This window comes from Muntiacus reevesi, chromosome 1 (assembly GCF_963930625.1).
Source record: "Muntiacus reevesi chromosome 1, mMunRee1.1, whole genome shotgun sequence".
NCBI lineage: Eukaryota > Metazoa > Chordata > Mammalia > Artiodactyla > Cervidae > Muntiacus > Muntiacus reevesi.
In genome coordinates, this window is record NC_089249.1 from 160,162,860 (window position 1) to 160,183,100 (window position 20,241).

At 50.6% G+C, this 20,241-nt stretch overlaps 1 long non-coding RNA gene across 1 annotated transcript; it reads left to right on the forward strand.

The window, feature by feature from the left end:
- The first annotated feature begins 13,538 nt into the window (after window positions 1-13,538).
- On the forward strand, window positions 13,539-18,493 carry LOC136152902 (uncharacterized). The gene is made up of 4 exons (XR_010660289.1): window positions 13,539-15,439; window positions 15,531-15,665; window positions 16,535-16,811; window positions 17,531-18,493. It is a non-coding gene; the product is annotated as an uncharacterized lncRNA (long non-coding RNA).
- Window positions 18,494-20,241: the final 1,748 nt, after the last annotated feature.

The window sequence follows — 20,241 nt, forward strand, 5'->3', positions numbered from 1 at the left end:
ATTACTGACTTCATTTAATTGTCGTCCAAGATGAATTTGTCATTTTTAGCTGGAAATTAATGGGAGACCTTCACCTCTCCCTGGCAGCAGCCGCAGAGCCAACAGCGGTCACCTCAGCCTCCTAGGAGCCCTGAATCCTGCTTGGGGTTGGGGCCGGGCGGGGGCAAGCAGCAGCGGGGCTTCTGCTCCCTGGGCAGGCTCTGGCCTGCCCCCAGCCCAGTCAGCCTGGCCCACTGCAGCCCAGGGCCATCGTGGGGGCCGCAGGGCCTGCGGAGCAGTCCTTTGCAGCCTCTGTCTTCGGTCAGAAATTAATTTGCTGGGCTGAGCATGTTTACCTTTTCCCAGCAAAGGCGAGACAGTAAACAGCGGACCGGCGGCTGAAATTGAATTGATAACTGCATCAACGTGCCAGATAACGCCTAAAATAATACGCCGATAAGGAAATTCGATTTGATTTGCTGCTGCGCATCAGATTGGCCCCATCTGTAGCTGCCTGTAATCATTTTCAATTGCGTTGGGAAACCTTATTTGTCCTTAAATATTTCTGTCATTTTTCATTGCTGGCGACAGATCCTTGGGCAGGTGGCAGGGGTGCGCTGCCTCTGTGGGCGCGGGGCGGCGGCCCGAGGAGGAGGGGTGGCGCGGACTTGCGCGGAAGGAGGCAGGGAGCGGGCAGCCGGGCGGTGACAGCTGTTCCTCCAATCAATCACACTGTCGACAGGGAGGGACGACTGGCTGGCAGAAATTGAGTTTGCCTCACAGGGGACGATTGAGCAAATTAATAGCCCATTAGCCAAGCAGTGACCTGAGAAATGAAGGTGCAGGGGTTCCTGCTCACTCAGGCCGGCTGGGGTGGGGCAGGGCAGGAGCAGGGTCTGGGGAGGAGAGAACTGGGGAGGAGGTGTGGGAAGAGGAGGGAGGGGTGTGAGGATGGGATGGAGAACAGATGGGTAGGACGTGGACTGTGGAGTAGATGGTACCGGAGGAGCGATGTCAAGTCAGGGAGATGGGGGAGGGATGCAGAGGGTCCTAGGACAGATGCTGGGAAGGGAGGGGACAGAGGGGGCGCTTGACCATGTTCCTACCATGCCCTCTGGGACCGAGGACCTTGGCAAGAAACTCCTCTGCATCCTTGCTCCCTAGATGTTCTCTTTACTTCCTCTCTCAGAAACCTGAAAACATCACTTATATTCCCTGGTGACATCACTTCCCTGTAGTCCTCTCCAACTCTAGGTTCCTCCGGCCAGGAGGTGGGGTCAGTATCTCCCTTAGTTCCCACTGCTGCTTTCAGGCCACTGCGTCTCCACCCAGTGGACCCTGAGGGCAAGTACCACCCTGCCTTCCTCATTGCTGTTATCCATCTTCTCCATATCTGCCTAGGACTTTGACACTCACCTGTCACCCAGGTGACACCTGCCCTGATCTTGTCAGCTCCTGTTGTTTTTTTCCTGTATTCCAAGATTCCACATCCTCCTGGAGGAACTTGCTAACAACCAAAATTACTCTGTGAAAGAACTCCCTCGCTCCCAGCCCTCTCATGGCCTTGGACCCGCTCACCACACTTGATTCTCTCTCTCTCCTCCTCCCATCTCCCTAGACCACTTACTCATGGCTTCTAGCCTGGACCCCAGGGTGCGTCACTTCAACACCCTCTTGCCAACATACTCAACCTCCTTGTTTTCCTCTGCCTTCCCCACAACCCAGCTTTTCTCCTCTCTGTCTCAGACATGCAGGCGGCTAAACGCAGCTGGGGAGAATCACAAAACCACGCAGAGATGTGCCAATAAAAATTCACAGTTTCCAATCTCAGCACTGCTAAGCAATCCTTTTCCATGCCCTTGGTCAGCTCTGTCTCTCCTTTTCCACAGAGACAATCCAATAATATTTTATTATTTTGAGTCCCCCTCCCCACCTTCTGTCCCTCTGTCTTACTAGGTGGTCGTACTGCCTATTTCACTCAGAAATTTGAAGTCCTTAGGCATGAATTCTATCAACTTCCATATCCAAAATGCACTTCCTTATTTCCTTTTAGTTTCAGCGGAAGAGGTATTCACTCTCCTGTTTTTGCTTAATCTCTTCTCCTGGACTTAGAATCCCATTCCTCCCATCCCCTGGGGAAGCTGTCCTGTTCTCCCTTCTCTCCTGCATCCTCCCCCTTCCCTTCTCATGTTCCCTCCATCAGCACATACACCCTGTCTCCCCCGTTACAACAATATCAACAGCATCCTCCCATCTCTTCCATATGGGCCCTTGTAGCTAATGCCCTTTCTTTCCACTTTCCTTTTCACCTAAGATTCTCCAACACTTCTTTCTCTCCCAAACACTTCTAAACTCATGGCAGTCTGGTTTTCACCCCTCCCACCCTACTCTCAATCAATCTGTTCTCAGTCAGATAGATCCTCGATGGTCATCATTTGCCAAATATGATGGAACTGCAGCTATATCCATTCATTAATTTGATAAACACGTATTGTCTTCCATGTGTTAGGCATTACACCAAGGTCTAAGGAAACCATGAAATCTGTGTCTTTATGGAGCTTGCAAGCAGGAAGCATGCAATAAACTAATTATACAAGTACTGTAAGATGGAAGTTGTGTCAAAGAGAGGTGAACAGGGTCAGGTGAGCCTATAAAATGGAGATTTTTCCTGCTCAGAGGAATCCAGAAAGGTTTCTCTGAGGAAATGACACAAGCTGAGATGTGATGAATAAATAGGAGTTGAATGGATGAGGAGGGAGGGAAGTGATAACACTGATCAAATGCTTGCTCTGTGCCAAGCTCCGTAGTATTCCTCCCTTCCCTTCGTTTTATAAATGAGGACACAGAGGTGTAAAAAGTTCTGTAACTTGCCATGGGCACCTGATAGTGGTGGTGCTGGACCTTCCACTCAGGCAGTGCCATAGTGGAGCCCATGCTCTTCACCACTCTTCTTCCCCTGACGTTAGCGATCATCCTCACCGTCATCTACTTCTCTCCCTGCACTCTCTGCATGATCTCTACTCTAGTTTCCTTTCATCCATTCGTACCTCCAGTCCTGACCTGTACACATCACTGGGTACCAGGTTCTCTACTTGGATGTCCCACAGGCTCTTCAGCCTCCACATGCCTGAAACAAAACTGATCTTCCTCTAGACCTGCTCTCCTCCTGCTTTTTCAATTTCAGGGTACGGCACCACCACACACACAACTCCCTCAATCGGCAGTCTAGACCCTTACCCTTGACTCAGGCTCCTACATGCAATAAATCAACATCGTAGCTGTTTTCACCTTCTAAGTACCCTCAGACCATCTTCTTTTCTCCATTGCCCTCGTTCAGACATCATCATCTGCAGTCTACTCTTATATTTCCTAATGCATCTCTCTCCCCTCTAATCCATTTCTATCTCTACAGCTAGAAGGATATTCCTAAAACACAAATCAGACCCTATCATTCAACTACTTAAGATCCTTCCGTGGCTCCCAAAGCCCACAGCATAAATCCTGAACTCCTTATCAGACAGTTTCTCTCCAGTCTAATATCCCCTCCAGCAATGCTGTGTGCTATGGCTGGGCAAGACCTAGCTCTCCACTTATTATTCTCACTGCCAATAATGCCCACAACATCCATCTCCCCATGGGCAACTTGTAACTCCTATTAAGATCACACTCAGACAATACGTCCTTTCGGAAGCTTTCCCTGATAGGGAACTCCTCTTCTTCATGCTATATTTCTTATATGTCTACGCCTCTATTGAGAGTTGGACTATAAAGAAAGTTGAGTGCTGAGGAATTGATGCTTTCGAACTGTAGTGTTGGAGAAGACTCTTGAGAGTCCCTTGGACTGCAGGGAGATCCAACTAGTCCATCTTAAAGGAGATTAGTCCTGGGTGTTCATTGGAAGGACTGATGTTGAAGCGGAAACTCCAATACTTTGACCACCTGATGCGAAGAGCTGACTCATTTGAAAAGACCCTGATGCTGGGAAAGATTGGGGGCAGGAGGAAAGGGGGACAACAGAGGATGAGATGGTTGGATGGCATCACCAACTCAATGGACATGAGTTTGGGTAAACTCTGGGAGTTGGTGATGGACAGGAGGTCTGGCGTGCTGCGGTTCATGGGGTCGCAAAGGGACTGAACTGAATTAAACACCTCTATTATGGCACACATTGGATAATATTGCAATTGTCTGCTTATTCATTTGTCTCCTCTGGTAGACCTTGAGCTTTTTGAGGGCAGGGAAGTTATCTGACATCCTGGTACATTCAGAACCCCAAACAGGGTCTGGTACAGAGTGGTAATGACTGTTGAATGATTCAATGACCAAGTTAATGCAGGAGGACTTGAAGGGACAGCAGAGGAATGTCTGGAAGGGGAGGAAAAGATGGGGTGGGTGGGGGTGAGAGAGGAAGAAAGAGGGGAAGGAAGGCAATCAAGGTAATGTTGAAGGTTCTTTCTGCTTAAATGAAGCCTGGCCTCATGGTCAACAAGAAGCAGAGGCTGCAGGGTTTCAAAAGGCAGAGGCTCTCAAAAGGCAGAAGCTCCATAACTGCTGTCCCAGAAAAATACCATGTGTTCGTAGACTTAGCGGGAAGAGGGTAGGCAGTAGCTACACAAGCCAGTCAGACAGTGAAATCCCGCGTCTAGAAACACCGACAGACAGACACCCCACTGGGACAGGCAGATACCTGGTGCTTCCCCATCACAGAGCCCTCTGCAGCCCCTGTGCTGGCCCACCACCCGACCCGGAACCCTGCTGCTCTCTCTCTCTCAGCAATTTCCCTACCCAAGAAAGCTCTAAGGGTTTCAATTACCGGCGCGTGGGATTTAGTGCCCTGGGCTTCTCTGACTGGAGGAGATTTATTTGAAGGTTTAGTGTCGTGGAGAATTCACGTCTTCACTCCCAGGAGCCCAGCTTCCGTCCTGAGCCCCTAAATCAGGAACCAAGATGGGCTATTGTCACTTACCGCATTAGCCTCGTTAGCGGACCAGGAGGGGTGATTAATAGCAATGCACACACAGCCATCCTGCTCGCTGGCCGCTCTGCCGCTGTGCGTGACCTGGGGACGGGGTGGGGAGGGGCTGAGCCCGCTCCAGGATAACTAAGGAGACTGGGCTAGCGCCCCCACCCCAGCCAGGCAGGGCAGCCCCTGTGGTCCTTCTAGATCTGGGGACGGTTCAAAGCAAGCTTCGTCAGAGACAGCCCAGCTGGAAACCTCTGGGCCTGACTCATGGAAGAGGACAGAAGGTGGGTGGGTGTGTGAGGGAGAGAGAAAGGGGTGGGTTTGTTTATTATATGGGCTTCTCTGGTGGCTCAGCTGGTAAAGAATCCACCTGCAATGTGGGAGACCTGGGTTCGATCCCTGGGTTGGGAAGATCCCCTGGAGGAGGCCATGGCAACCCACTCCAGTATTCTTGCCTGGAGAATCCCTAGTGGACAGAGGAGCCTCTCGGGCCACAGTACATGGGGTCACAAAGAGCTGGACTTGACTGACAGACTAAGAACAGCACACATGTTTTGTTTCAGTTCCCAAGCGCTCTTTGAGTGCTTATGACGGGGCCAGTGTGCATGGGACACAGGGACACATGGAGAGAGGGAGGTGTGGGGAGAGGGGTGAATGATGGCAGTTTCTATGAGAGTGGGAGAGAGACAGAGGGGTGTATTTTTGTCATGAGACAGAGAGTAAGGTATGTGTGAGAGGGAATGTGTTTCTAAGGAGAGAAATGGTGGGAGAGAGAAGAGTGGTTGTATGTTTTCTTTTTTCTTTTGTCCCCGCAAATTCTCCCCTCTATACACCTTCCCCTCAAACTTTTTGGAGTCAGGCTCAATTGGGTTTGGATTTCAGTTTTGGGCAATTCATGCATTTATTTATCTGTTCATTCACCAAATTGTTACTGAGCATCTTCTGGCTTTTACCTTTCTGTGCCTCCTTTTTCTTACCTGTAAAACAGAGACTAATAGAGTGTTTATGATACTCAGTGATGTAATTTATTAAAAAATCTTGTGAGCACACAGAATTAGGAGCCAGGTGTGCCCTGGCACCATACCTGGTGGGGGGGATCAGGAAATGGTGGTTAAAGAGCCGGGGCTCTCCTGCCAACCCTGTCTCCCTCTCTTTCTCTTTCCGTCTCTCTCTCTCTTCCCGCTGCCCTCTCTCAATCACAGCTGAGCCATAGTATTAATTATTAGAACCAATTGACTGTTTAGACTCTGATGTTTTAACTAATCACCACTAATGCAGACACTGGTGGGTAATCACAATCATTTAGTTCTCAGGCAAACCCCTTCTCAGGGCTGAGAGCAAACTGGAGGGGGGTGGTCCAACAATGACTGAGGCCTGGGAATGATGGGTGGGGGATGACTGCTGCCCAGAAGGAGGCCCCTATCTTGACCCTGGTGGCTCTGGCCCCCAGAGGGGGCCCTCTGAACCAGCCTGGTCCCCTGGGGCAAGTTAGCTGAGCCCTGTCCTGGAGGTGGGTTGGCTTCCTTCCCTACCCCCTTACTCCTCTGCGCTTTGGCGTTCGTCTCCCACTTTGACCTAGAATTCTCCTCCAGGACCCACAACCCTGGACCAGAAATATTCCAGCAATGCCCCTTTTCTGAGTTGCTGTTCAATTGTAGCCCCCAACAGCCTGCTTCTAAGAAGGGTCCTTTAGACATAGGTTCAAGTCCCACTGGGGCATCAGAAGATGCTGACTGGGGTAGGACCCTGTCCCTTTTGGTTGAGGACCTAAGAGAAGAGAGCGGACAAATGTGTTCTGTGTTATTGAGTGTGGGGAGAATGCCAAGGCTCTGATGTGATCTGAGATCTGTGTGCCTGAGGACACCTATGCACCTGTATTGCCTTCTTCACCTGCAGGCCTCAGAGCCCCAGCCTACACAGAGCCCTGCTCCACCCTGAGGCCCTGGCTCATCCTACACCTGCTCCAGCCTTGCTGGGGAAGCCAGACCCCTAGAACTTCAGGGTGGGGGCCAGGCAGGGCAGGACCATAGGGCCCAGATGTCCTGGAGGGGGTGGCCTAGATGCCCATGGCCAGTAGGTGTCGCTGTGGCTCCAGCACTGGGAGGGGGTGTCAGGCAGGGGGCTCTGGAACAGGTCTAGGGGCTGGGGGTCCTTTGACTTTTCCCACCCCTACCTCAGGCCTTCCTGCTAGGAAAGCTTCCCCACTGCTTCTCAAACTGGAAGGTGTCTGTGGGACACTCGGGAGTTCATGTTAAAATGTAAATTCTCATTCCATATCTCTGGAGCCTGTCCCAGGATTTTGCATTTCTACAGAGGTAGTGAATCTGATGCTGCTCATCTGTGGACCACCCTTTAAGGAGGAAGATCCTACTCTCCCTGGCTCCCTAGTCAGGGGATGCTGACTCTGCTCCTTTCCAAAGCCAATGCTCACCCTCATTCCTATTTCCTCCCATTTGTTCAGTTGCTCAGTCATGTCCAACTCTTTGTGACCCCATGGACTGCAGCATGCCAGGCTTCCCTGTCCTCCACCATCTCCTGGAGTTTGCTCAAACTCATGTCCATCGAGTTGGTGATGCCATCCAACCATCTCATCCTGTCAACTCTTACTCCTCCTGCCTTCCATTTTTCCCAGCATCAGGATCTTTTCCAATGAGTCATCTCTTTGCATCAGGTGGCCAAAGCTCCCAGACCAGAGGCCAAAAGTGACTATTAGAATTCCCCCTGCTTTTTTCGATGATGGGTTCAGCTGGATGGCATGAAGTAGGTTTCTAGGAAAACTCTGAAACAAAACTTAAGCCCAATCCTCTGAGTCAACTGAGCTCAAATCCTAAACTTCAGTCTAAATTGGAATCAATCCTAATTCCCCCACATCACCCCAGTTCCCACCTTCAGAGCTAAATCTGTCAACCTCAGCCCAGTTCTTGAGCCCCCTTAAGTCCAGCACTTATGCTCTCCCTTGCTTCAGTCTTGCCCCAAGACTGAATGTCCTCTTGGCCTCTCTGATGACCTCCAGGTCCTCTGCTGTACTTTCCTCTGGATATTGGCCTGAGCCAGGTCAGCGGGGCATTAGGGTCTGGGGACATACACCTCCATCGAGCTCATTCAGGCCTCAGCAATGCTCACGCATTTGCCCTAGGCAGAGAGGAAAAGCAATTCAGCAGTCCATTTGAGAACAGGCCTCCCTCACTCTTCCTGGAAGGCCCCTTGCTGCTGGGGAAACATGTCTTACCCCATGTCTTCTGTTCTAAGGACTCCATCTCCTGGATGTAGGGCAGGTAGGGAAGAATTACTTGCACTAGCCCAGCCCTGACTGCAGGTGAACAGGGAGGATGTGTGTGCGTGTGAGTGTGAGTGTATGGGGTGAAGTGAAAAGAGTGGTGAGTGGTGGGGTAGGCAGACAAAGGACCCTCTAGGGCTTTTCTTCTAAATCAAGGTTTCTCTAAGGAATTTTCCTCTTCCCCAGCCCCATCTACTCTTTGGCCCTCCTGGGTACTCCAGAGCGGGTTCTTGAAGGGGTGATAGTTATCTGACCTGGATCAAAGAATTTACCCCTTTCAAGTCTGACATGTTGTGATTTTTAAAGTAGGAATGCAATTTTTTTTGTTGTTTAACCTGTGCTGCCAGGCTAATATGTTCTTAGTTCTCCAAGCAGGGATCCACCTGGACTCCTGGCAGCGAAAGTGCGGAGTCCTTGAGACAGGGAAAGGTAAAAGTATTTGTCTGTTGCTAGTAAGCTTAAAAGTGAAACTTTTGGTTCCTATAGTCCAGTGCTGTGTTCTGTTGACTACACTAAAAACATCTGGCCAAAGTCATCCATGTGTGTGTGCTTCAGTCCTGTCTGACCCTTTGCGACCCCATGGACAGTAGCCCGCCAGGCTCCTCTGTCCATGGGATTCTCCAGACAAGAACACTGGAGTGCGTTGCAATGCCTTTCTCCAGAGGATCTTCCCAATCCAGGGACTGAACCTGCGTCTCTTACGTCTCCTGCATCGGCCAGTGGGTTCTTTACCACTCAGGAACAAAAACTGACCAGGCAGGATGGTAGGTCCAACGGTCCCCTGCCTGCTGCTAGGGCTAATGCATGGGAAGGAATAGGGAAAGGGGCTCGCCTCCCTGTGTTGAGCTGTGGGAATGGATGTGGGGGTCTGCAGAGGGGGAGGAGACTGGGTAGGCTCTGTTCCTGAGTCTGTGCTGTGGGTTCCTACTGGGCTTCCGTGACCCGGAGGGACAGCGAGAGCACACTTACCACAGCAGCTCTGGACCCAGTGCCCCAACCAGAAACACCTCCTCTGCCCTCACGCTTGTGGCCTCCTCCTCTCTTTTCCCTGTACCTGCGCGCTCTGCATTCCGTCCTGGTGGTTCAGTTGTAGGGAGACTCCTGGGGCTAGGGCTGGGCTAAAGGTAGGCAGCAAGCGTGAGGAAGGAGGCTGGAAGGTGGCACGTGAGTTCTGGGATCAGGCAGACCTAGTCTTGAAACCCAACTGACACTAGTGGCCACGCGTGCACACTTTGGTATCTTGATCTGAGTCTTCATTTCCTCATTCCTAGAGACTGAGGATGATAACACAGGCCCCCCAAGTTGCTTTAACAAGTGAATGAGACAAGTGGGCAGAGCCTGAAGTCTGGAGACTGGCGGGTCTCGGCGTGTCTTCGTGCCCTGCCTGGGAGCATCTGAGGGCATGGGAGTGTGGGGGACAAGGTTGACCACCTGGGAGGCTTGGGAGGTTCTAGAGCCCCTCCTTCTTGCAGGCCTGGCTCTCCCCCAGGAATAGTGGTCAGTGGTCATCAGGACAACACAGGCCAGTGTCATGAGGAAGGCAGCTGCATGGGGGGTTGGGCTGGAGGTTATGTGCCAAAAGGGCCAGAGACAGCAGGGCAGCTGGGAGGCCTGGGCAGGCACAGCCTGTCACCAGCCACGCCACGGGCCTCTGAGCCCTGCCACCACCAGCACGCCCTGCAAAATGTCACAGCCCAGGGCTTCCATGTGACAGTTCTCGGTTCTGATTGTGGAGCAGGGCTGAGGGAGGACCTGAGTGAACACTACCCTGACTCAGGCTGGGATGCTCAAGGGAGAGTCTGCCCTCTGCCCTCTTTTCTTCCGTCCACTGGTCTGTCTCTTCCTTTGTCTTTCTTTCCTTTTTTTTTCCTTTGTCTTTTTTCCATTTTTAACATGCTTGGGAGCCAGTGCTCTGGGTGTTGTGGTGAGAAGTGCGGCTCTGCCTCCACAGCTCTGAGGCTGGGCACAGAAGAGGCTGAAGTGAGAACAGCTAAGGAGGAGAGTGAGGTCATGGTGTGGAGGAGAGGAGGGCTTCCTGGAGGAGGAGGTGCTGGAGGTCTGGAGTGTGGGATGGCAAGAGTAGGAAGGGTGGCGCCATGACCAAGACAGAGGCTGAGAGACAGCCCAGCAGGGCCAGTGTGTGTGGCTGCAGTAGAAGGAGAATGGAAGGAATGTTGGGGTCTGGGAGATAAAGGTCATTGGTAGTTTCCCTGGGCCTTCATTCTTAGGCATTAGAGGCTAAGGTGACTTCCCTGGTGGCTCAGACAGTAAAAGCGTCTGCTTACAATGCGGCAGACCTGGGTTCGATCCCTGAGTTGGGAAGATCCCCTGGAGAAGGAAATGGCAACCCACTCCAGTACTCTTGCCTGGAAAATCCCATGGACGAAGAAGCTTACAGTCCATGAGATCTCAAAGAGTTGGACATGACTGAGTCACTTCACTTTCACTTTACTTTCAGGGGCTAAGGGTGAAGCAGGGGTAACACGGCCTTGCTTTGTGAAAGCGGGGAGGACTTATAGACACCTCCCTATTATTGACCCCTCTCGATGTTTGGACAGGGAACAGAGGCTGGTGACAAGAACAGTCCTTTGTGGAAGGCCATGTCTTGGCTGTGTCTGTCACTATCCTGAGAGCCAGGCCTGGCCCAGCATGAAGTGGCCTGAGCCTCACGCTCAGTGGGATTATTACTCCCATTTCACTGACAGGGAAACCAAGACTCAAAGGTGTCAAGCAAGATAGAAGAAGCCCCACTGCCAGCATGCCATGGAGTGGGGAGCTGAAGGGCCCGGTTCCCAGGCAGGCCTGAGGGCGCTCTGGCGGAGACCACTGCATGTCCGGCCAGCCACCCACCGCGCCGCGTCTCACCGGCACGCTGACGCTCTGGCCACACAGAGTTCTTTCTGTTCTCAACCAGGCCATTTCCTCTCCCCTTTGGGTTTTACACATGTTGTTCCCTCTGCCTGGTAAACCTCTTTTCAGAGCTCAGCTTCAAGGTGTGCTCTTCCAGAAGCAGTGCTGTCCAAACCTTTGGACTCCATGTCCCCACAGCCTCCGGCCTCCCTTGTCACACTGCCGTTACACCTCACTGGTCTATTTTCTCACCAGGCCTGGCACAGTGAATGACGTCAATTGAATGACTGAGCAGAGAGGGGGGCTGATGCTGGTCCCAGCCTTCCTGTTCCTCTGGTGTCAGCAGTATCCCCTCCCCATGGCCTCCTGGGTTAGCAGTGCTGGGAAAGGGGCTGGGCTGCAAGAACAGAGCTGGTGCTGAGTATGGTCTGCTGGGAGCAAGCCTTCCGGACGGGGCTGGTGGAGGAAGCAGAGACTCACTCGAATTCAAGTTCAATGCAAGACCTGGCCTAAAGCCGTAATTCTTCTGGGTCACAGGGGAAGGCCCCATAGGGTTGGGTGAGCACCGAGGAAAAGTAGGGCTCCTAGGTGCTCCACTAAAGGTTGGGAGGAGGCATTTGAGAGGCAGGCCCTGAAGGATGGGGGATATACAACTTCATGGAGAGCAGAGGATGGTAAGCATGAGAGCAGGGGGGTGGGGGGAGCAAAGACATACAGAGGGAGGGACTCAGTCCCTACCTAGACTCCTTGCCCAGCAGGCCCTGGGCTGCTCACCCCACCAAGGGCATGTGTGGGTGATTGCCTGAGGGGGATGGCCCTCCTGATGTGAAGAGTGGGATGTCATCCACCGCCTAAGGGTCCTGGCACCAGGTGCCTGCTTCCCAGCTCAGGGCTTCTCAGAGAAAATGTATTTTCCGAGGACCATGCCCAGCACCCTCATGGTCACAGAGCCACACACATCAGCCCCATTATGCTTTATTCAACTCTGTTCTCATATCTGGTTTTGCCTTGAGCCCATGACCTTCACCCACTTTTCCTACAGCGTTCTGCCTCCCAACTTGCACCAGGGCCCGCAGCCTGCCCGCCCTATCCTTGCAGCCTTAACTTAAACCAACTGACTGTGGACACCCCTTTTCCCTGCGCTGTACTCCCACCAGACCAGGAGCCCCCTGAGTGAGGGGTCTGATCGTAGAATCAACTTGTTCTTTGTAGTTCCCAGTGTGGATGTTGTTTTTAACACACATCAAATTTAATCTTCCTTAAACCTGTGTCACAAGAAAAGAGGAGACAGTAATCCTGCCATTAGGGGCTCTTGGGAAATGTAAGTGAGATGAAGGTTGACATACCTACACTTTTAGGAGGTGGATATTCTTGTTATCTGTATTTCACAGCTAAGCACACTGGGGCTCAGAGAAGCTTGATGAGTTGTCCAAGGTCACACAGCAGAGAAATAGAAGGGCTGCAATTAGAATGAATGCTCTCCTAACAGTTCCACTCTCCAGCTTTGGGGGATGTATGGTTTAGTTGGAAGTAGGGATATGAAAGTCATGTTGTGGAGTCAGGAAAGGCTTCTTTGCCTGCTTAACTTGAAGCAGGCAGCCCGGCAGGATGTCAGAAAGGAGAAATAGTGGGAAGAGGCATGCCTGATGTCAGGGGACTCTTTGGGGAGAAGACATGGTTTTGTCCTCGCCTGATGCATTCTGGGAGAGGAGGCAACCTCAGGCACAGGAAAGGCAGTGTGAGGTCTGGTAGAGAAGTGCATAGTGGTGAAGGAGGCCTGAGATCACAGGGTCTGAAGGTGGGAGAGCCATGGGAGATGGGTGGTAGCGGTGATTCTATTCAGCCCCCCTACTCTTCACACTCTGATCCCCAAGGCAGGGATGGAGAATGCCACCTGCCACCCTCTTCACACCTGGGCTGGGGCCCGGCCCATAGACAGCCTAGGCTTCAGCCACCTCTGCCCCCTGGCCCAGCAGCAGACCCAGCTGGCTCACCTTCTCAATCAATACCGCACTCTTAATGGGCCCAGCCACCAGCACCAACCAGGGGCATTAAATGTTAATTATATCTATTTGGATTTGAAAAATTTTATTACTCCAGTTAATTATGGCTGGAGTCATAAAAAGGTTTCAGAGTGAAAAGGCTGCCTTATTGGGGCCACTTTCCCCAAGACAGATTGGAAAGGAAAAGAAGAAATAAAAGCATCTGGCTCAAAGGGCCGGGTGCTCCACATCCACCAGGCTGGGAGCCCTGGGCTCGGGCCTTGCATCTTCCAGCTTCAGGTGAGCTTGAAGCTCAGGATACTGGAGAGGCCAATCTTGGGAGGACACCCACGTGTGTGAGTGTTGCTGTCAATAGAGAAAGGCCCCCTGACAGCGGAGGCTCCAGGGAAACTGCAACCCTGCTGAGATCAGCCAGGCTCTTTGAGGTCTGGGAATGCAGGCTATGCCCAGGGCTCCTCTCCAAGTGGTCCTATTACTGGGCACTCCTCCAGCCCAGCTCCCCGCCCTGGCCTGGCCCCACCCAGCCCAGTCTGATTGCTTCCTGCCAGCCCCGCTTATGATTCATGGGCCTGACCTTGGGCTATAAAGTGTTCACTTTAGCAGGAATAGAGGCAGGATTTACAGCCCTAGGGTCAGCTGTAGGCAATGACACACACAATAGCTGACTCACAAGGGTGCCCCGTTTCCATCCTACACATAACTTTCCTTTGCACACACAGGTACACACACACATTTTGACAGAGACACGTGTGCACTCCCATGTCCCAGAGCTCTCTGCCTCATGCATCCGGTAATGCGAGTTCCCTTTGTGGAGCAAGCGCTGTACATAAGATGCTTTATAAGCATTTGTCTAATCCTTAACATTGATCCCGTAAGGTCGGAGCTGGTGTTACTCATTTTATAGGAGAGGAAGCACGTTAAGGCTCAGGTGGGTTATGTGATCTGAGCGTTTATACCTACAAGAGTACCTACAAGCTGCACAGAGAACCTCACGCCCCAAACTCCTAGCTAGGGAAATAGTGATTCCATGGAAGAGCTGGGCTGCAGCAGCCTGGGGTGGGGTCAGAGAGGCCAGCTCATTCCCTCTCCCTCTTCCCCATCAGAGGAGCTGGAGACTGGTTCAGAGGAAGAGTGAATATTCCAGAGGATATTAGAAGGGGGAATAAAAAACCAGGAGAAGAACGCCTTAACCCAGATATGAGAATGGGATGTCGCACTACATAAACTTTTTAAAACCAGAAGTAATTGGGAAACAGAGGGAGAATTTGCCCATATTGTTCAAGTTTCAACCATGCATCCAAGAAAGGGTATTTGACAGGGTGTAGTTGGTAGAGATTGGAGGGGGTGAGCATTTCAATTTGTACCTCTCTAGTTTAGCTATTCCATGAACTGTTTTTATTATCATCATTGTCATTTTTACTCTGTTGCTGAGATGTCCATGTACAAGAAATCCTCCCTCCCCCAACTCCTCTTCAGGTCAAATGCCATTTGCCTCTACTTGGCTCCTTCTACCAGGCCTCAGAGTCTCTGCCTTTTCTCCCAAACCAGCGCCTTCTGTCCTCTAGAGCCATCCCCTCAGTCTTCAGCAGGGACTTCACCCTCACATCTATTTCTCTGGCTCTTGTGCATTGTCCCTAGCTAGTCCTTATTCTTCTTTTCAAACTCCTGTGTAACTTCTCAAAGTAGCCAGCCAGGGACTTCCCTAATGGTCCAGTGGTTGAGAATCTGCCTTCCAATGCAGGGAACGCAGGTTTGATCCCTAGTTGGGGAACTAAGATCCTACACACCATGGGCCAGCTGAGCCCGTGCACCACAACCAGAGAGCCTGCTTGGCGCAACTGCTTAGCCTGCACGATCTAGGGTCTGTGCTCCGCAACAAGAGAAGACCGTATTGCAACTAGAGAAAGCCTGTGCCCTCAACCAAGAGCCCACATGCCGCAAGGAAGACCCAGTGCAGCCAAAACTAAAAACAAAAAAATAATGACCAGGCCTTCCCATGATCTCTTTCCCTCTCTAATTTCTTTCTGTCTTCTCATCTTCCTCTTGGAATAAGGGGCCTCGTGGGCTCCTTCTCACAGCATCCTTGTCTCTTCCTCAAGGCTCCTGCTCTGTCCTCTCCCTATCCCTCCCTCCTCTTCAGCAGACGTGACTCCAGTACATTGTCACCTCTTCCCAGTTCCTCTGACCTGAAGCTCACTCCTGTGCTCTTTGCTCTGGGAGAATCTATCTTCTCACGCTTGAGGACTTCAACTCCCCTCCCAGATGTGCCGCCAATTAGATGTCTATCCTAAACTCCATCTGAATTGTCAACTGCCCAAAGGAGGTATCTTTGTGGAGGCTCTGCTCTCCCCTCAAACGAAATACTCTGTAAGTGGAAATAATTATCTTCTCTTCAAAATGGCTTCCTTTCCTCCCCTTCATTTCTATCTATTAAATAACTACTGTTCTGATCCTCTAGCCCCCCTAAACCCAGAGCAAATTGATTCAATGAATACACTGAGCAAAGATTTTCTAGGTAATCACCATGTGCAAGCTCCAGTACTTTGGCCACCTGATGTGAAGAGTCAACTCATTGGAAAAGACCCTGATGCTGGTAAGATTGAGGGCAAGAAGAGAAGAGGCCAACAGAGGATGAGATGGTTTGATGGCATCACTGACTCAACGGACATGTGGCTGAGCAAACTCAGGGAGATAGTGAAGGACAGGGAAGTCTGGTGTGCTGCAGTTCATGGTTTGCAAAGAGTCAGATACCACTTAGCAAATGAACAACAACCATGTGCAAAATCCAGATGGCCCAGGGTGGTGGGGGTGAGGAGAAGGCAGGAAAAATAGGGAGGGAGCATGATGCCACAGACAGTGAAGGCTCTGAAATCAGGTAGATTTGGGTCCAAAGCCTGGTCCAACTGCTTGCCAGTTGTGTGCTATTGGGCAAGTTATTTATCATGACTGTAGACAGAACAGTGGCTATGAGCCTCCATGATTTACTTCATCCTCACAATGATCGATCCATTTTAGAGATCAGAAAGCCAGGTGCAGAGAGCTTAAGGAACCTGCCCAGGACCATACAACTTAGTAAGTGGCTAAGCCAAGGTATGAACCCAGGTGGACTGGCAGCCTGTACTTATGCTAAATTTAACTTCTCAGGGTCTCTGTTCTGTTCCGTTTTGCTTACTAGTGTTTCACCAGCATCCAGGAACCCATTAAGTATTTGTTGAATAAAAGAGTATAAATGATAGACCAAAATACATCTATTGGACTTGATAGTTTGAGTAGCTACTGGACCTAGGCAAGAGCAGGGTCAGGGAGCATCAGGGACAGATGTGAAGCTACCGGGACTTAAGCAGTGAAAGGGAGGGAAATAGGATAGATGGGTGTCAGGGTGGACAACCCACTCCAGAACCAGAAGGCAGGAGCAAGAGTGGCACAGGGTCTAGATAATGACTGTTGTGTGTTTCTTTTTAGTGTTTGGAAGAGAGTTGGGTCTACAGAGAAAGGATCATTGCTGGAGCCAGGCCTTGGAGGGGACATGAGTAAATTGGACCCCAAACACCGGGAGAGGGAGCAATTCCTGCCCATAAGGGTTATTCATCTGTTGGAGGGACAGATGGGTTAAACAGACAATGGCAAACTTACTAGGGAAGAACTGAACTACAGAGAGCACCAGCGGCTAGGAAGCCAGGAGAAGGGAAATGCCCCCTTACAACCATCTTTGCTTACAGCCAGTTGGCCTGGAGGGCAGGTAGGTGTCTGAGCTTCTCTCCTCTGCTTTTCCCCAGGAGGCTTAGTGCCAGCCCCAGAGAGAGAGGCTTGGGGGCTGGATTAGAAGTGGCTACTTCTGGCTGTGCCCAGACGAGCCAGCGGAGAGATTTACACCTGAGCCCCAAGGCCCAGTTCTGATAGTATGTGCAACTACTAAAGGCCAGCCAGCTAGGATGTCCCCAGCATCCTTTCCCCTGTCAGGGGAGTCAACTTCTATTTCCAGAGCTGGAGCCAACTAGGGTTTCCTCAAGTGAAGCAATAAAAGAGGAAAATCAACATCCCAATGATCTTGTTTATGGTGCTAAGTAAGCTGTACAGCTCAATCCCTTCGAGGTTAATGAATTTACAACTTGCTTTGGAATTTGACAAGGGCCATAAAAGAGGAATGCTCTGGGCAGCCCCTGCCTTAGAGGCTGCTCAGGGTTAGACTAGCCTGGTCTGGCCAGCCTGGTGAAGGAGGGAAGATTTCAGTGGTGGGTGGGTTCATGGCCAACTGTCTGGATTCTAAATTGAGTGGGTCAAAGGAGGGACCACACGTCCATGGGCCAAAGGACACTTTCTATAAGCTTGGGGCAGGCTGGACTGAGTTGGAGCTCCCAGGCCTTCAGGACCTCTGCATTTTGGGCAAGTCATTTAACCTCTCTGAGCCTCATCATAAGAGCGATTAATACCTTCTACCTCTTATTGGCTTCCCTGTAGCTCAGTCGGTAAAGAATCTGCCTGCAATGCAGGAGACCTGTGTTGGATCCCTGGGTCTGGAAGATCCCCTGGAGAAAAGGAATGGTTACCCACTCCAGTATTCTTGCCTGGAGAATTCCATGGACAGAGGAGGCTGGCAGGCTACAGTCCACGGGGTTGCAAAGAGTCAGACATGACTGAGCGACTTTCATCATCATCACCTTCTACTGTAACTGGAAAGGATGAAAGATACCACATGTGAAGAAATTAACATTAGTCCTCAGTTAAGTGTTAACCATGCAATAATCATTTTATTCTGCTTATGTCATAATTTGTTTACTTGTCTATGTCTCTCACCATTTATCCATTCATTCAGAAATCCAATAAATCTTCACTGAGAAGTTACCCTGTGTCAGACACAATTTGGCATGCGAGGCACACACCTTAAAACACACAAAAAATCCAGGGAAATCAGTGCTTGGGGAGGGGAGTGTATACGTTACTCTGAAAGCACAAAGAAGGGAGTGACTCAGCTGCCTCTCTTGTCTAAGCTAGCTTGAATAATGCCTTGTACTGATGCAGCACTTGGCAGGTCATGGATACTTTCATGTGATTAATTCTTGCGATTCTCACAACAACCCCATAATGACCACATTTTCTAAATCAAAAATTAGAGTCCAGTGTGACCGCCTGGTGTGACAATAGGTCAAAACATTTGGAATTGGGGCAGTTTAGAAAATCTAGGACATGTTGAGTCTGGTAAGCAGAGACGGCAGGGATGTTTAGCATCTCTATCTGAACAGTTAGGGAGACGAAGCTAAAATCATCAGTGGGAGAATGGAAGCTTCATCTCATTCATTCACTGATCACTTTATGAGGCCACCAAAGTCAAGGGCTGTGCTGTTTCTGGGGCGCATAGCACCTAACACAGAAACGTGCAGAGATCAGGGCCTCAATAAATATGTTTCAAAGGAATAAATGAATCTTCCTGTGAATGTATATATCTGCTCCTAGTTGCAAAACTCCTCAAAAGAGATGTCAATATTCATCATTGTCTCTTCTTTCCCTCCAGCCTCTTTTGAAAGTGCTCTTGCCAGGATGGCCAACGATGCCTGGTTTGCCAGTTTCAACGTTTAAGTCTCAGTAGTAATCCTCATTGATTCTATTGGCAGCAACTTCACTGCAGATCCTCCCTCCTTCTTAATCACTTATATCCCTTGGCTTCCTTTACAGCACACTCTCCTGTTTTATTCTTGCCTCACTGGACACCTCTTCTTAGTCTCCTTGCTAGAGGCCCCTCCTTTTTCCATCCTCTAAACTCGGGAGTGCGAGAATAGATTTATGAGGGGATTTCCCCAGTGGTCCAGTAGTTGAGAATCTGCTTTCCAATGTAGGGGACACAGGTTTGAGCCTTGATCAGGGAACTAAGATCTCACACGCCGGGGCAACTAAGCCTGCTTGCTGCAAACTACAGAACCCCCGAGCTTTGGAGCCCGAGTAGTGCAGCTAGACAGAAGCCTGTGCACTGCAATGAAAACTAACAACTGGTGCAGCCAAATAAGGAGATAAATAAATATTTTTAAAAAAGAACAGATTCATGAGAAGGTGTGCAAGAGTGTGTAAGTGCGTCAACCCCATGTTCAGGGTCCAGGGCTCTTGGCTTATGCTGGAATGCTGGTTTCTCAGGGTTCTGCTCAGGAGTATCTCTTTCCTGTTCCTCTCACCCGAGCTCACCGGCCCCCCGTTTTAGTATTTTTAGAGTCATCTCTCTTCCTCTGTCTGTCCTCATTCTTCTACTCTGACACTAGACTTCCTCTGTGACCTACTGGTAACTCCCAACAAACAAGCCAAGAGCCCCAGGATCAGGCTGCTCCCATTTAGCTGGGAGAGGATCACCTCTCAAGGCGAGTGCTGAGTGTTTCATGCAGACCCGGCATCAGCACAGGCCGCACACAGGAGGTGGAGAAGGCATGGACGCTGGTGCTGGCTGGCTCTTCCTTGGCCACACCAATGCCAGCGCCAACAGTGCCAGTGTCTTGGACACACAGTGCCCGTTCCTGTGGACCTGGTTAGTGGACAGCTGCTTCACACCTGGAGATGTCACACCTGGAGATGAAATCCGAGACCAGACCAGAAAGACACAAGTGCGGAGTAAGAAGACAGGCCTGGGCCCCTACTTGGGCAAAGAGGAATGAATAAAATATTAGGAAACCATACTGTCTTGATGACTGTGGCTTTACAGCATACTAACACATATATATGGAATTTAGAAAGATGTTAATGATAACCCTATATGCAAAACAGAAAAAGAGACACAGAAGTACAGAACAGACTTTTGAACTCTGTGGGAGAAGGTGAGGGTGGGATGTTTCAAAAGAACAGCATGTATATTATCTATGGTGAAACAGATCACTAGCCCAGGTGAGATGCATGAGACGCGTGCTCAGGCCTGGTGCACTGGGAGGACCCAGAGGAGTCGGGTGGAGAGGGAGGTGGGAGGGGGGATCGGGATGGGGAATACGTGTAACTCTATGGCTGATTCGTGTCAATGTATGACAAGACCCACTGAAATGTTGTGAAGTGGTTGGCCTCCAACTAATAAAATAAAATTTAAAAAAAAAAAAAAAATATTAGGAAACCCCAGGTTCTATCCAAGGTCCTTAAGGAAAGCTCTGAGTCCCGCCTACTGTGGGACTGAGTCCCGCCCAAGCCTCTCTTCTCCCACATCCTTC